This window comes from Mobula birostris, chromosome 25, assembly GCF_030028105.1.
Source record: "Mobula birostris isolate sMobBir1 chromosome 25, sMobBir1.hap1, whole genome shotgun sequence".
Taxonomy (NCBI): domain Eukaryota; kingdom Metazoa; phylum Chordata; class Chondrichthyes; order Myliobatiformes; family Myliobatidae; genus Mobula; species Mobula birostris.
The window spans coordinates 46,648,138-46,662,305 of record NC_092394.1 but is presented as its reverse complement, the minus strand read 5'-3'; the positions used below and the strand labels follow the sequence as shown (position 1 = coordinate 46,662,305).

At 45.0% G+C, this 14,168-nt stretch overlaps 1 pseudogene; it reads left to right on the top strand.

Moving 5' to 3' along the window:
• The first annotated feature begins 7,625 nt into the window (after positions 1-7,625).
• Positions 7,626-14,168, top strand: part of LOC140187636 (cytochrome P450 2D17-like) — a 47,524-nt pseudogene continuing 40,981 nt past the window's right edge.

The following is a 14,168-nucleotide window of genomic DNA, read 5'->3' as shown; positions in this document are numbered from 1 at the left end:
ATTTTTACCCTAGAAAGGGGCACGAGACAGGGTTGTGCATGGTCACCGCTACTCTTTGCATTATATCTGGAACCATTAGCTCAATACATCAGACAAAATGAAGATATCAGGGGAATTACTATTAAGGGGACAGAGCATAAATTGGCCTGTTACACGGATGACATTTTGATCTATCTAGGGCAACCAACATACTCTTTACCTAAATTGATGCAATCTTTTGAACAATATGGCCAATTATCAGGATACAAGATCAACATAAACAAAACCTAACTACTTTCCTGTAACTATAGCCCACCACGAGAAATTGAAAGTAGATATCCTTGGGCATAGCAAACAGAGTCTGTCAAATATTTGGGTATCACTATGCCAAAACATTTGGCAAAATTATCAGAATGCAATTATCAGCCTATATATATAAAAAAATTAAGGAAGACATAACAAGGTGGAACCTAATTCCTTTTCTTGGCCTCAGTTCAAGGATTGAATCTATTAAAATGAATATACTGCCTAGACTACTATATCTCCTTCAGACCCCACCAATAGAGACTAACCAAAATCAATTCAATGAATGGAACAAGATGCTATCAAGATATATATGGCAAGGTAAAAGGCCTAAAGTCCATCTCAAAACCTTGCAATTAGACAAGGAAACGGCGGGGGGGGATGGGGCCTACATTCTCTTAGAGATTACTATTTTGCGGCACAGTTGAGAGCTGTGATATGCTGGTGCAACCCATCATATGGCGCTCAATGGAAAAACATTGAGGAGAGGATACTTTCCATCCCCATACAGGCAATTTTGGCTGATAACAACCTACAAAGTTACATAAATACTATTGATAACCCATGGGTGAAATGGACTCTTAAAATATGGAAAACTATTATAAATGAATATAAACTAGAGAGAGATTGCAATTCTTAGATGGTGTGCATATGACTCAGATTTTACGCCAAACAAATTGGATGCTAGATTTAAGGGCTGGACAGCTAAAGGAATAACAGCTATTTGCAATATAATGAAAGAAGGAACCCTGTTCGGTTTTGAAATGCTCAAAGAGAAACACTTATTAGAAAAACAAGACTTTTACCGGTATTTACAGATGTGACAGTATGTTAATTGGACAGTTAAAAATGTAACCAAGGCAAGTACATGTCTGATAGAGCTATTTAGAAAAGCATAATTCAGACAACGGTAGTAGAATTATTTCAAGCGTGTATAAGGGTTTGTCAAATCTTAAAACACATTCGACTTCATACATTAAAACAAAATGGGAGGAGGAAGGAGGGATAATAATATCTGAGGAAGACTGGACAATAATATGGAGGGATCAATGGAAGTGTACCAGTTCAAAGTTTGGGTGGAAAAACTTGATAAGATATTTTGGAAGGAGTTTGGGTGGAAAAACTTGATAAGATATTTTATTACACCCTCTCAGAAATCCCATTATGATAGTTACATCTCTGTTTGCTGGAGAAATTGTGGAAATCAAAATGCAAACCATTATCATATTTTCTGGGAATGCCCTGTTATCAAAGACTATTGGAGTAGGATACATAATGCCCTACAAGACATCTTTAAATGTGAAATACCCTGAGAGAGTAAGACCATATATTTTGGGTATATACCTTAAGAATGGTTGAAAAGAGATAAATATTTAATGAATATACTGCTGGTGGCTGGTAAAAAGACCCTTACCAGGAAATGGTTATCACAGGAGAGCCCAACTTTAAATGTATGGATAGAAATTACAATGGACATTTACAAAATGGAGAAGATAACAGCATTAATCATAAGTTGGAACAATTTGATTCATACTGGGAAAAATGGTTTAACTAAATAACAGCTCATAAGCCTGATTTTATTCTCACAAGTCAATGAATATGTTGTACAAAAAAAGATCACTCCCTACTTTGTACATTGTTTTCTTCTTTTGATTGTTCTTTATTTCCTCTCTTTTCTATAAGTATCGTCATTGTCGTGGCTATCCCTGGAGGTTCAGGATGATGGTCTTCGTTCTGAAAAAGTGGCCCACAGAGCGAAGACGCCTGTGCGTGTATTTGTTAAATGTGTACTTGGTGTTGCACTCCAGGAAGCACACGATGCTTCACAAATCATCCAACTGATTCCAATGGCATGGAAACCACAACGATTGGAGCTGATGGATTTGTCGCAGCCTTCATCCGCCTTCACAGCCGTTGAGTACGAAGTAACTTTGTCCACCTGTTCCACCGTTGAGGTCTTGGTTGGATTGTTCTTTGTCAGGGACCTCACCCTCGACCTTACCACCATGGGTGACCCTACCAGGAGCATAGCTCCAGACGGCATCGCTCTCGGGATCTCAGGACCACACAAGCTTCTCCACCACGACAAGGTGACAATCAACAGAGAAGTCTATAAGTGTATACCTCAGATAAATATTATGTGGAGATTTGTGACAAATATGACTATATGATATATGTACAGTATCTCAAATACATCTTATGGAAAGTTTTGTTTGATGATGAGCTTCAATAAAAAATAAATTACAAAAAAAAAAGAATTTCAGAGTTGTTACTTTGATCATAAAATGAACATTTGAACATTTCTCTTTGCATTGTTGCAGATTGCATCACAATCTTTCCACCACTCTGTAGTTTTACACTCAGTGGTGTAAAACATAGAACATTACAACACAGTACAGGCTCTGTGGACCACAATGTTGTGCCAACCTTTTAAGCTACCCAAACATCAACCAATCCCTTCCCTCCTATGTTACCCTCCATTTTCCAGTGACATAACAGGCAGTGAGTAAGGAGGGGAAGGAGGATAGCTAGAAGGTGGTAGGTGAAGCCAGGTGGGTGGGAAAGGTAAAGGACTGGAAAAGAAAGAATCTGACAGGAGAAGAAACTGGACCATGGGAGAAAGGGAAGAAGGAGGAGGCCACAGTGGGGAATAGAAAAGGGAAGGGGGAGGGAATCCTTCCTCCCCCTGACTCACCACAGGGATTTACCCCCTCCCCCACATTGTTTGCTTTCTGCAGGGACCCTACCACCAAACACATCTTCACCTCCACACCAACACCGCCCCCCCGCCCCCCCGCACTTTACACAGGGATCGCTCACTCTGATTTCCTTCTATGTTCATCCATTCCCACTAACCTCTCTCCTGGCACATATCCCTGCAAGTGGCAGAAATGGTACAGCCATTCATTCACCTCCTCTCTTACCTCCATTCAGGGCCCCAGACTGTCCTTCCAGATGAGGAAAGACTTCACTTGTTGAGGTCATCTTTTGTAATCCGGTGCCCCTGATGCGGCCCCCTCTACATTGCTGAGACTCACCATGAATTGGGGGACCACTTTGTCAAGCACCTCCACTCCAGCTGCCATAAGCAGAAATTTCTGGTAGCCAACCCTTTTAATTCCTATCCTGTTCTGACCATTTTGTGAAGCATCTCCACTCCGTCTGCCATAAGTGGAATTTTCTGAGGTTGACCATTTTAATTCCTATCCGCATTCCTGTTCCAACATATCAGTTCACAGCCTCTTCGTTTGCCACCATGAGGCTACTCTCAGGATGAAGGAGCAACACCTCATATTCTGACTAAGTAGCCTCCAACTTGATGGCATGAACATTAACTTCTCCTTCAGGATTTCTTTTCTTCCCACGTTCATCTTCTTCTATGCCCCTCTCTGGCTTCAAACCTCTCCTCACCTGCCCATCACCTACTTTTTCCCTTTCTCCCACGGTCCACTCTCCTCTCCTATCAGATTCTGTCTTCTCCTGCCCTTTACCTTTCACATCCACTTGACTTCAACTATCACCTTACCCTCTTCCTACCTTTTTATTCTGACGTCTTACTCCTTCCTTTCCTGTCCTGAAGAAGAGACTCGGCCCCAAGCATTGATTATTTATTGATTACCATAGATGCAGCCTGTAGCTGAGTTCCTCCAGCAATTATTTGTGTGTTGCTCTAGATCTATTCTCCCTTTCAATGCCATGGTCCGGATCGGGTCCCTTTAAATTTACCTTATGTTACGATCCGCACCATTGATTCCCTGTTTTCCCGTGTCCCTCGGCTTTGGTGATTAGAGGCAATTAATGCTCGGCTGAACCAGTAGTTTATAGTCTCCGGCCTTCAGCCGTTCAGCGTGGGAGCATCTGCAAAGTCATCAAAGGTACGGTGTGCCAATGTCATCTGGCCGGAGCAAGCCTAGTCTCTGCCGAAGCGAGTGCCGGTAATTCGCCCTTCCTCACCGGAGCAATCCTGTCCAGTTACCTCGCTGAAGCGAACCTGCAAAGTTTCCTCATCAAGGTCGGTCCGTCAGCTAACCCGCCAGAGAGAATCAGGAGCCACTGTCTACTGTTATTGGGCCGAGTCTAGAGCTCGCCACTACCCGGAGGTTCCAAGTACCATGTCCTGGCTCCGGCAGCATCCAAGTACCATGTCCAAGTCCTGGCTCCGGCGGCTTCCAAGTACCACATCCAAGTCCAAGTCCTGGCCCTGGCGGCATCCGAGTACCACGTCCAAGTCCAAGTCCAAGTCCTGGCCCTGGCAGCACCCGAGTACCAAACCAAGTCAAGTCCTGTCCCTGGCAGCATCCGAGTACCAATTCAAGTCCTGGCCCTGGCGGTCTGTGATTCCTGTCCTACCCCTGTCTGAGTCCCTTTTCTGCCCCTCTCGCCTCTAGCCCTCGTCTGTAGCCCTCGCCTGCACTTCGGTCTAGTTCTATCGCTGGAGGTAGATAGGAACTGTGTTGTTCTTTGGTGTTTGTCTTGTCTTGTCCTCGTCTCCGTGGGGTAAGTCAGGCTGTCTTGCTGTTGCCCTGCGGGGGTCATGAGTCCCGGCCCTATGTCCTGTATCCAAGGAGGGGTCCCGGCTCTCTGTTCTGTGTGTGAGTCCCAGCCCTATGTCCTGTATCCAAGGAGGGGTCCCGGCTCTCTGTTCTGTGTGCGAGTCCCAGCCCTATGTCCTGTTCCCAAAGAGGGGTCCCGGCTTTGTGTTCTGTGTATGTGTCCATGGTTACATGTACCTGCTCTCCCGAGACCAAGGCTCTGTGTTCCCATGTTCCTCCTCTCCCTAGTCCATGTCATGTCCTTGTCCTTCTGGGGTCCGAGCCAGAGGCAAGACCCAGGTACTGGGTCCTTGCCCAGTCTCTGACTCAGAGTCCATAACCTAGCCTCTTCAAGTCTCCTCTAGTTCTGGGGTCCAATTCCCAGTCCTAGCCCAGACCCCTAGTCCCAGCCTAGTAATAGTCCTGAGTCCTTGTCCAGTTCGCTACTCCTGCTCCTGCCTAGCTCTCCTGGTATCAAACAATAACCTAAATCTAAGTAACCTCACAAGATGTGTCTTGCATTTGGGTCCACCCTTGCTCCCAATGCTCCCACCACTGTGATATTCAAAGCCTGCGTACCAGACCTTGAACTCACTAAGGAGTGACCCATCACACCCAGTTATGCTGTTGGGCTTCACACTACAGGAAATCATGACACACACTCCCTCCTAAAGCTGACATGCATTTGTAGCTTTGTTCCCAGATTCCCACTCCTGCCTTATTATAATATCGTTAGAAAGATCACCTATTTTTAGGTGGTGACAAATTAGCAAACCTTGGTGTTCAAAGGACCCTTTGGGGCCCCTGTATACGATCACTAACAGTTATCATGCAATGAAGCAAGTTAAGTAGAAAGGAACCGATTGTTAGCCTGTAGTGACATACTGCTGCAGTTCTACAGAGCTTTGCTGGGACCACCTCTGGGGTCCTATGTGTATTTTGACAACATCCACTTGCAATAGTCGAAAGATAACCTTACGAGACGTCAAAGAGTTGGTTGCTGAAAAATTGGATCAGAGAAAATCTATTAGTGCCTATATTTTATATTTCAAGTGCTAACAGAGCATGTGGTTTTGGAAAGGTGTTGCAGTGTCTACACACAGTCCCTGTGATATGGTGATATCTCTTATCCTGCAGCTTCAGATAGCTTCAGCATGTGTTGACCAGAAGTGAGTTCATCATTACTGCCTCAGGCCTCTTGGAGGACTGAGGTGGAGGGCTATACAGGATGTCAGCATGGGAGGCAGAATGGTGAGAAATCAGAGCACTGAGGTAGAAAACCTTGAGTATTGTGAACAGTTTTGGGCTCCTCATCTAAGAAAAGATGCATAGCGTTGAAGAGGGTTCAGAAGGATGATTCCAGGAATGAAAGGGTTATCATATGAGGAACATTTGATAGCTCTGGGTCTGTACTCACTGGAATTTAGAAGGATGGGGGGGGGGTTCTCATTGAAACCTTTCGAGTGTTGAAAGGCCTAGACATGGTAGTTGCGGAAAGGATGTTTCCCATGGAGGACGAGCCCAGGACAAGAGGGCACAGCTTTAGGATAGAGGGGCGTCCATTTGAAACAGAGATGTGGAGAAATTTCTTGAGCCGGAGGGCAGTAAGTCTGTGGAATTTGTTCCTACAGGCGGCTGTGGAGGCCAGGTTGTTGGGTGTATTTAAGGCAGAGCTTGATAGGTTCTTGATTGGACATGGCATCATCGGTTACGGGGAGAAGGCCGGAGAGTGGGGCTGAGCAGGGAGAAAAAGAAGGGTCAGCTATGATTGAATGGCAGAGCAGACTCCATGGGCCAAACAGCCTAATTCCACTCCTATATCTTGTGGACTTATGGAAAAGCCAAAGCAGAAGTGATTGTGATTGAAGGTCTTGATATCCAATATTGTAATAAATACAAAATGGTTGTTAAGAGTTACTGGGCTGTGTTTTATGTTAACAAATAGTATTCAGAATAGGTAATCAAATAGATCTGAGAAACAGAATGTGAGAGCAAATGAGTTTCAAACCAAAATAATCCACTAGAAATAATAGTGAATAATTTGAGGATATTAAGTACAGCTAAATGAAGGGTTTGGTAGAATATATTATTTCATTCATGTGAATAGCTAATTATACATATGTTTATTCTTTTCTTACTCCTGGCGCATGTCCCAAAATAGTGAAGGGCTCGGTAGGTCATGGGCTGAACACGGGCAACTGGGACAAGCAGGGAGGGTGCTGTGGTCAGCCTGCAGCATTTGGGCCAAAGAGCCCGTTTCCGTGCCGTGTTACTCGGTGTCAGTGAAAAGCTCAAAATAAATAGTTCATGGAGTTTTACCGAAGTTGTATCTAATTCATAGCACGGTGTCGCCATGTTCTGAAACTGTTTGCCCCTCCTTGAAATTAAACAATTCTCTGTGCGCCACTTCAGACTGCACAACAACCTTCGCGGCATTCTGCTGTTTTGCGTTCGACGTCGTATTTACCGTTTATTCATTATTTATTATTAACCATGTACTCGCGTCTCACACGAGCAAAGAATTTCACTGCAGCCTGCTGTATAAAGTCAGTAAACTAATCTGAATGTCTGGGCCTGAATCGAAGGAGTTAAAAACATTTCGATTGTTGTTTCCTCCTGTCTCACCTCATCCCGCGACCTGCCGCCGGTTTCAAAAAGCGAAAAGCTTAATGAACTGATATCTTCAATACCTTGGGGAAGATTTAAAATGCAAAGGAATGATTGAAGTAGAACTATTTCTTTCTGTTCAGCCGGGATTGGTTGAGCAATCTTCGTGCCAACATACTGGGATTTGTTTGCGAGCAGAGGTCAATGCTGGCGTCTCATTGCCTTTTACTGACTGTGCGCATTTTACTTACTGCCCGTTCGCTCTGGAGAACATGGAGTTCTCGGCTTTCCCCCTGCTCTTGTTCAAACTCTTCGACAGGCTCACGGTGCTGGCCTTGTTCCGCACCATCTTTTGTCTGGTCTTTGACTTCATGAAGAGGCGGAAGACGTGTGGGAACTACCCTCCCGGGCCCCGGGGGTGGCCTTTCGTCGGGAACATCCTGCAAGTGGATCTGAGCAACCCTCACCTGTCATTCGCAAAGGTAAAGGCTGAGAGACAGTGAGACTGTGTGAAGGAAGTGGCCCCCCACACTCCGGGACACCTTTAATCCTTCAGTTTCTCGTCTGCTCTTGGATGGCCTTCACTTCCACGCTGCCGCCCTGTTAGTTGTGCCTCCATAGCACCCTGTTCCCTTTTATCCTTCAGTTTTCCTTTGCTCCCGATTTCCATTCATACCTATTTTCAGTTCTCTATTTCTTCTTCCTGGATGGGATAGAAGCTGAAGTAAAACGAAGATGTAAAAAACTACTGACGTTGGTTCCCCGATGAAAAACAGAACGCTGGAGAGATTAGTGTCATTTTAATTTCTCTACTGTTCTGGAATGGCTTTAACATCCACACTTCAGTCCTATTAGATGCATCTCCTGCATTTTTATACCTACCCCTTTTATAGATAGCAAAACACACAAAACCAGGTTATCAGCATCTGCAGACCTCCCTCTGCTCCTCCGTTTATTAACAACTCCTTTCTGTCTTTATCTTTCTTTTTGAGTAAATGAAGCATGTGTTTGTAGCTGTCATATTGATTGAGAGAGAATTCTAGAAATAGGAAAATCTGCTCACTGACTGGAAGTAGTGCAGCCAGCCACCTTACCAGCAGCACAGAGGGACTGGTCTGCAGAATGTGCAGTACTGTGGGAAAGGATAACATAGAAACATAGAAAATAGGTGCAGGAGTAGGCCATTCGGCCCTTCGAGCCTGCACCGCCATTTATTATGATCATGACTGATCATCCAACTCAGAACCCCGCCCCAGCCTTCCCTCCATACCCCCTGATCCCCGTAGCCACAAGGGCCGTATCTAACTCCCTCTTAAATATAGCCAATGAACTGGCCTCAACTGTTTCCCGTGGCAGAGAATTCCACAGATTCACCACTCTCTGTGTGAAGAAGTTTTTCCTCATCTTGGTCCTAAAAGGCTTCCCCTTTATCCTCAAACTGTGACCTCTCGTTCTGGACTTCCCCAACATCGGGAACAATCTTCCTGCATCTAGCCTGTCCAATCCCTTTAGGATCTTATACGTTTCAATCAGATCCCCCCTCAATCTTCTAAATTCCAACGAGTACAAGCCCAGTTCATCCATTCTTTCTTCATATGAAAGTCCTGCCATCCCAGGAATCAATCTGGTAAACCTTCTTTGTACTCCTTCTATGGCAAGGATGTCTTTCCTCAGATTAGGGGACCAAAACTGCACACAATACTCCAGGTGTGGTCTCACCAAGGCCTTGTACAACTGCAGTAGTACCTCCCTGCTCCTGTACTCAAATCCTCTCGCTATAAATGCCAGCATACCATTCGCCTTTTTCACCGCCTGCTGTACCTGCATGCCCACGTTCAATGACTGGTGTATAATGACACCCAGGTCTCGTTGCACCTCCCCTTTTCCTAATCGGCCACCATTCAGATAATAATCTGTTTTCCTATTTTTGCCACCAAAGTGGACAACTTCACATTTATCCACATTAAATTGCATCTGCCATGAATTTGCCCACTCACCCAACCTATCCAAGTCACCCTGCATCCTCTTAGCATCCTCCTCACAGCTAACACTGCCACCCAGCTTCGTGTCATCTGCAAACTTGGAGATGCTGCATTTAATTCCCTCATCCAAGTCATTAATATATATTGTAAACAACTGGGGTCCCAGCACTGAGCCTTGCGGTACCCCACTAGTCACCCACTGCCATTCTGAAAAGGTCCCGTTTATTCCCACTCTTTGCTTCCTGTCTGCTAACCAATTCTCCACCCACACCAATACCTTACCCCCAATACCATGTGCTTTAAGTTTGCACACTAATCTCCTGTGTGGGACCTTGTCAAAAGCCTTTTGAAAATCCAAATATACCACATCCACTGGTTCTCCCCTATCCACTCTACTAGTTACATCCTCAATCTCAGACATGATTTTCCTTTCACAAATCCATGCTGACTTTGTCCGATCATTTCACTGCTTTCCAAATGTGCTGTTATCACATCCTTGATAACTGACTCCAGCAGTTTCCCCACCACCGACGTTAGGCTAACCGGTCTATAATTCCCCGGTTTCTCTCTCCCTCCTTTTTTAAAAAGTGGAGTTACATTAGCCACCCTCCAATCCTCAGGAACTAGTCCAGAAGCTAACGAGTTTTGAAAAATTGTCACTAATGCATCCACTATTTCTTGGGCTACTTCCTTAAGCACGCTAGGATGCAGACCATCTGGCCCTGGGGATTTATCTGCTTTCAATCCCTTCAATTTACCTAACACCACTTCCCTACTAACATGTATTCCGCTCAGTTCCTCCACCTCACTGGACCCTCTGTCCCCTACTATTTCTGGAAGATTATTTATGTCCTCCTTAGTGAAGACAGAACCAAAGTAATTATTCAATTGGTCTGCCATGTCCTTGCTCCCCATAATCAATTCACCTGTTTCTGTCTGCAGGGGACCTACATTTGTCTTTACCAGTCTTTTCCTTTTTACATATCTATAAAAGCTTTTATGGTCCGTTTTTATGTTCCCTGCCAGTTTTCTCTCATAATCTTTTTTCCCTTTCCTAATTAAGCCCTTTGTCCTCCTCTGCTGAACTCTGAATTTCTGCCAGTCCTCAGGTGAGCCACTTTCTCTGGCTAATTTGTATGCTTCTTCTTTGGAATTGATACTATCCCTAATTTCTCTTGTCAGCCACGGGTGCACTACCTTCCTTGATTTACTCTTTTGCCAAACTGGGATGAACAATTGTTGTAGTTCATCCATGCAACCTTTAAATGCTTGCCATTGCATATCCACCGTCAATCCTTTCAGTGTCATTTGCCAGTCTATCTTAGCTAATTCACGTCTCATACCTTCAAAGTTACCCCTTTTTAAGTTCAGAACCTTTGTTTCTGAATTAACTATGTCACTCTCCATCTTAATGAAGAATTCCACCATATTATGGTCACTCTTACCCAAGGGGCCTCGCACGACAAGATTGCTAATTAACCCTTCCTCATTGCTCAAAACCCAGTCCAGAATAGCCTGCTCTCTAGTTGGTTCCTCGACATGTTGGTTCAAAAAACCATCCCGCATACATTCCAAGAAATCCTCTTCCTCAGCACCTTTACCAATTTGGTTCACCCAATCTACATGCAGATTGAAGTCACCCATTATAACTGCTGTTCCTTTATTGCACACATTTCTAATTTCCTGTTTAATACCATCTCCGACCTCACTACTACTGTTAGGTGGCCTGTATACAACTCCCACCAGCGTCTTCTGCCCCTTAGTGTTACGCAGCTCTACCCATATCGATTCCACATCTTCCCGGTTTATGTCCTTCCTTTCTATTGCGTTAATCTCTTCTTTAACCAGCAACGCCACCCCACCTCCCCTTCCTTCATGTCTATCCCTCCTGAATATTGAATATCCCTGAACGTTGAGCTCCTATCCCTGGTCACCCTGGAGCCATGTCTCTGTGATCCCAACTATATCATAATCATTAATAACAATCTGCACTTTCAATTCATCCACCTTTTTACGAATGCTCCTTGCATTGACACACAAAGCCTTCAGGCGCTCTTTTACAACTCTCTTAGCCCTTATACAATTATGCTGAAAAGTGGCCCTTTTTAATGCTTGCCCTGGATTTGTCGGCCTGCCACTTTTACTTTTCTCCTTAGTACTTTTTGCTTCTACCCTCACTTTACACCCCTCTGTCTCTCTGCACTGGTTCCCATCCCCCTGTTGTGAACTAACCTCCTCACGCCTAGCCTCTTTAATCTGATTCCCACCCCCCAACCATTCTAGTTTAAAGTCACCTCAGTAGCCCCCGCTAATCTCCCTGCCAGGATATTGGTCTCCCTAGGATTCAAGTGTAACCCGTCCTTTTTGTACAGGTCACGCCTGCGCCAACAGAGGTCCCAATGATCCAAAAACTTGAATCCCTGCCCCCTGCTCCAATCCCTCAGCCACACATTTATCCTCCACCTAATTGCATTCCTACTCTCACTGTCACGTGACACAGGCAGTAATCCCGAGATTACTACCTTTGCGGTCCTTTTTCTCAACTCCCTTCCTAGCTCCCTATATTCTCCTTTCAGGACCTCATCCCTTTTCCTACCTATGTCATTGGTACCTATATGTACCACGACCTCTGGCTCCTCACCCTCTCACTTCAGGATATCTTGGACACGATCAGAAATATCCCGGACCCTGGCACCAGGGAGGCAAACTACCATCCGGGTCTCTGGACTGCGTCCACAGAATCGCCTATCTGACCCCCTTACTATCGAGTCCCCTATCACAACTGCCCTCCTCTTACTTGCCCTTGCCTTCTGAGCTACAGGGCCAGACTCTGTGCCGGAGGCACGGCCACTGCCGCTTCCCCCGGGTAAGCTGTCCCCCCCCCAACAGTACTCAAACAGGAGTACCTGTTGTTAAGGGGCACAGCCACCGGGGTACTCCCTATTACCTGACTTTTCCCCTTCCCCCTCCTAACCGTGACCCACTTGTCTGCCTCCCGTGGCCCCGGCGTGACCACCTGCCTGCAACTCCTCTCTATCACCTCCTCACTCTCCCTGACCAGACGAAGGTCATCGAGCTGCAGCTCCAGTTCCATAACGCGGTCCCTTAGGAGCTGCATCTCGATGCACTTGGCGCAGATGTAGACGTCCGGGAGGCTTGGAGACTCCAGGGCCTCCCACATCCGACACCGAGAACAGCAAACTGCCCTCACACTCATACTGCCCCTCTCCTCAAATAACAACAGAAAATGAATGCCAAACCTTCCTCGCCTGTTTCTGCCTAAGCCCGTTGAGCCGACGCCCTTAAGCCTTCACTCTGCTCCCGGCTCACTCCGCAGCCCGCAAACTACGCTGCCCGCTCTATGAGGCTCTGTTCCTTTTAAATCTGCCGCACTGCACAGCCCGACGTCACACGCCTGCACAGTCTCGCCTCTCAGAACGCCGTTGGAGAAAAAAAATAACGAAAATTTCAAAAATGTCTTTCTCCGCACTCCCACTCAGACTCTCAGACTCCTTCTTCGAATCAAACTCGAAGCAGGATGTCTGCCCTTTTAAATCTGCCGCGCTGCACTGCCCGATGTCACACGCCTGCGCAGTCCCACCTCTCAGAACGCCGTTGGAGAAAAAAAAATAACAAAAATTTCAAAAATGTCTTTCTCGGCACTCCCACTCAGACTCTCAGATTCCTTCTTCGAACCATGCAGGTCGTCCCAATATTGTACATAAATTAGTTAAAAGTTCTATTACAACTCCATGAGTTAGTCAAGTGTGTAAGTGGATGATAATTCCTAATGTATTAATGTCAAATATAGAAGTGACATTACCTTAAGTCATGGAGTCACATCTGCGGTGATATTACGTGCAATGATGTGCCAGTACATGATTGGACAGAGCACTGAGCATGCGCGGGATTGCCAGAATGTTCCGGCACATGGCTGGATTAAGACGTGTTTGTTTATTACTGTAAATAAAAGTCCTCTAATTCTTTCAGAATATAATTCTTTACTGCTAACCCACGGTACACTTAAACAGAAGTAACATAACATGGTGTCAGAGTGGTTCTGGAAGGATAATACGGGAGAATCGTGAATCGAAGATAATCAGAAAAAAAGAGAAGAAGAAAAAAGTTCGAACTGTAAATGGTAAAATGGAAGGTTTACAACCCCAACCAAAACTTCAACCGACTGGCAATGTAGCTGAGAATTGAAGGATCTTCAAACAACAGTTTGAACTGTACTTATCGGCGATCGATTATGAAGAAAGATCGGAAAAAACCAAAGCTGCGCCTTTGCTCCATGTAATCAGGAATGACACAGTAGAGGTATATAGTAATTTTGTCTTTGAAGATGGAGATAATTTCAATTTAAAGTTGATAATGGACAGATTTGAAGTATTTTGTATACCTAAGCATAATTTAATGTACGAGCTATATAAATTCTTCACATGTGCGCAGAGAGCTGCTGAAACAATTGATCAGTATGTTACTGAGTTAAGAAAGCGTAGTAGAACATGTGAGTTTGGATGGCTCACAGACTCTCTCATTAAAGATAGACTGTGGCATTCGAGATAATGCTCTGAGAGAAAGGCTGTTGAGAGAGCAAGATTTAAATTTTGAAAAAGCTTTGCCACTTGGCAAAGCTTCTGAGACCGTGGTATATTGCAGGCTGAAGAGCTTTTTGTCAAAAACTGCAATGTAAACACTGTAAAAAAGCACGAATTCATCAAGAAACATAATAATACGTCGATGAAACCAACAAAGAGCAAGA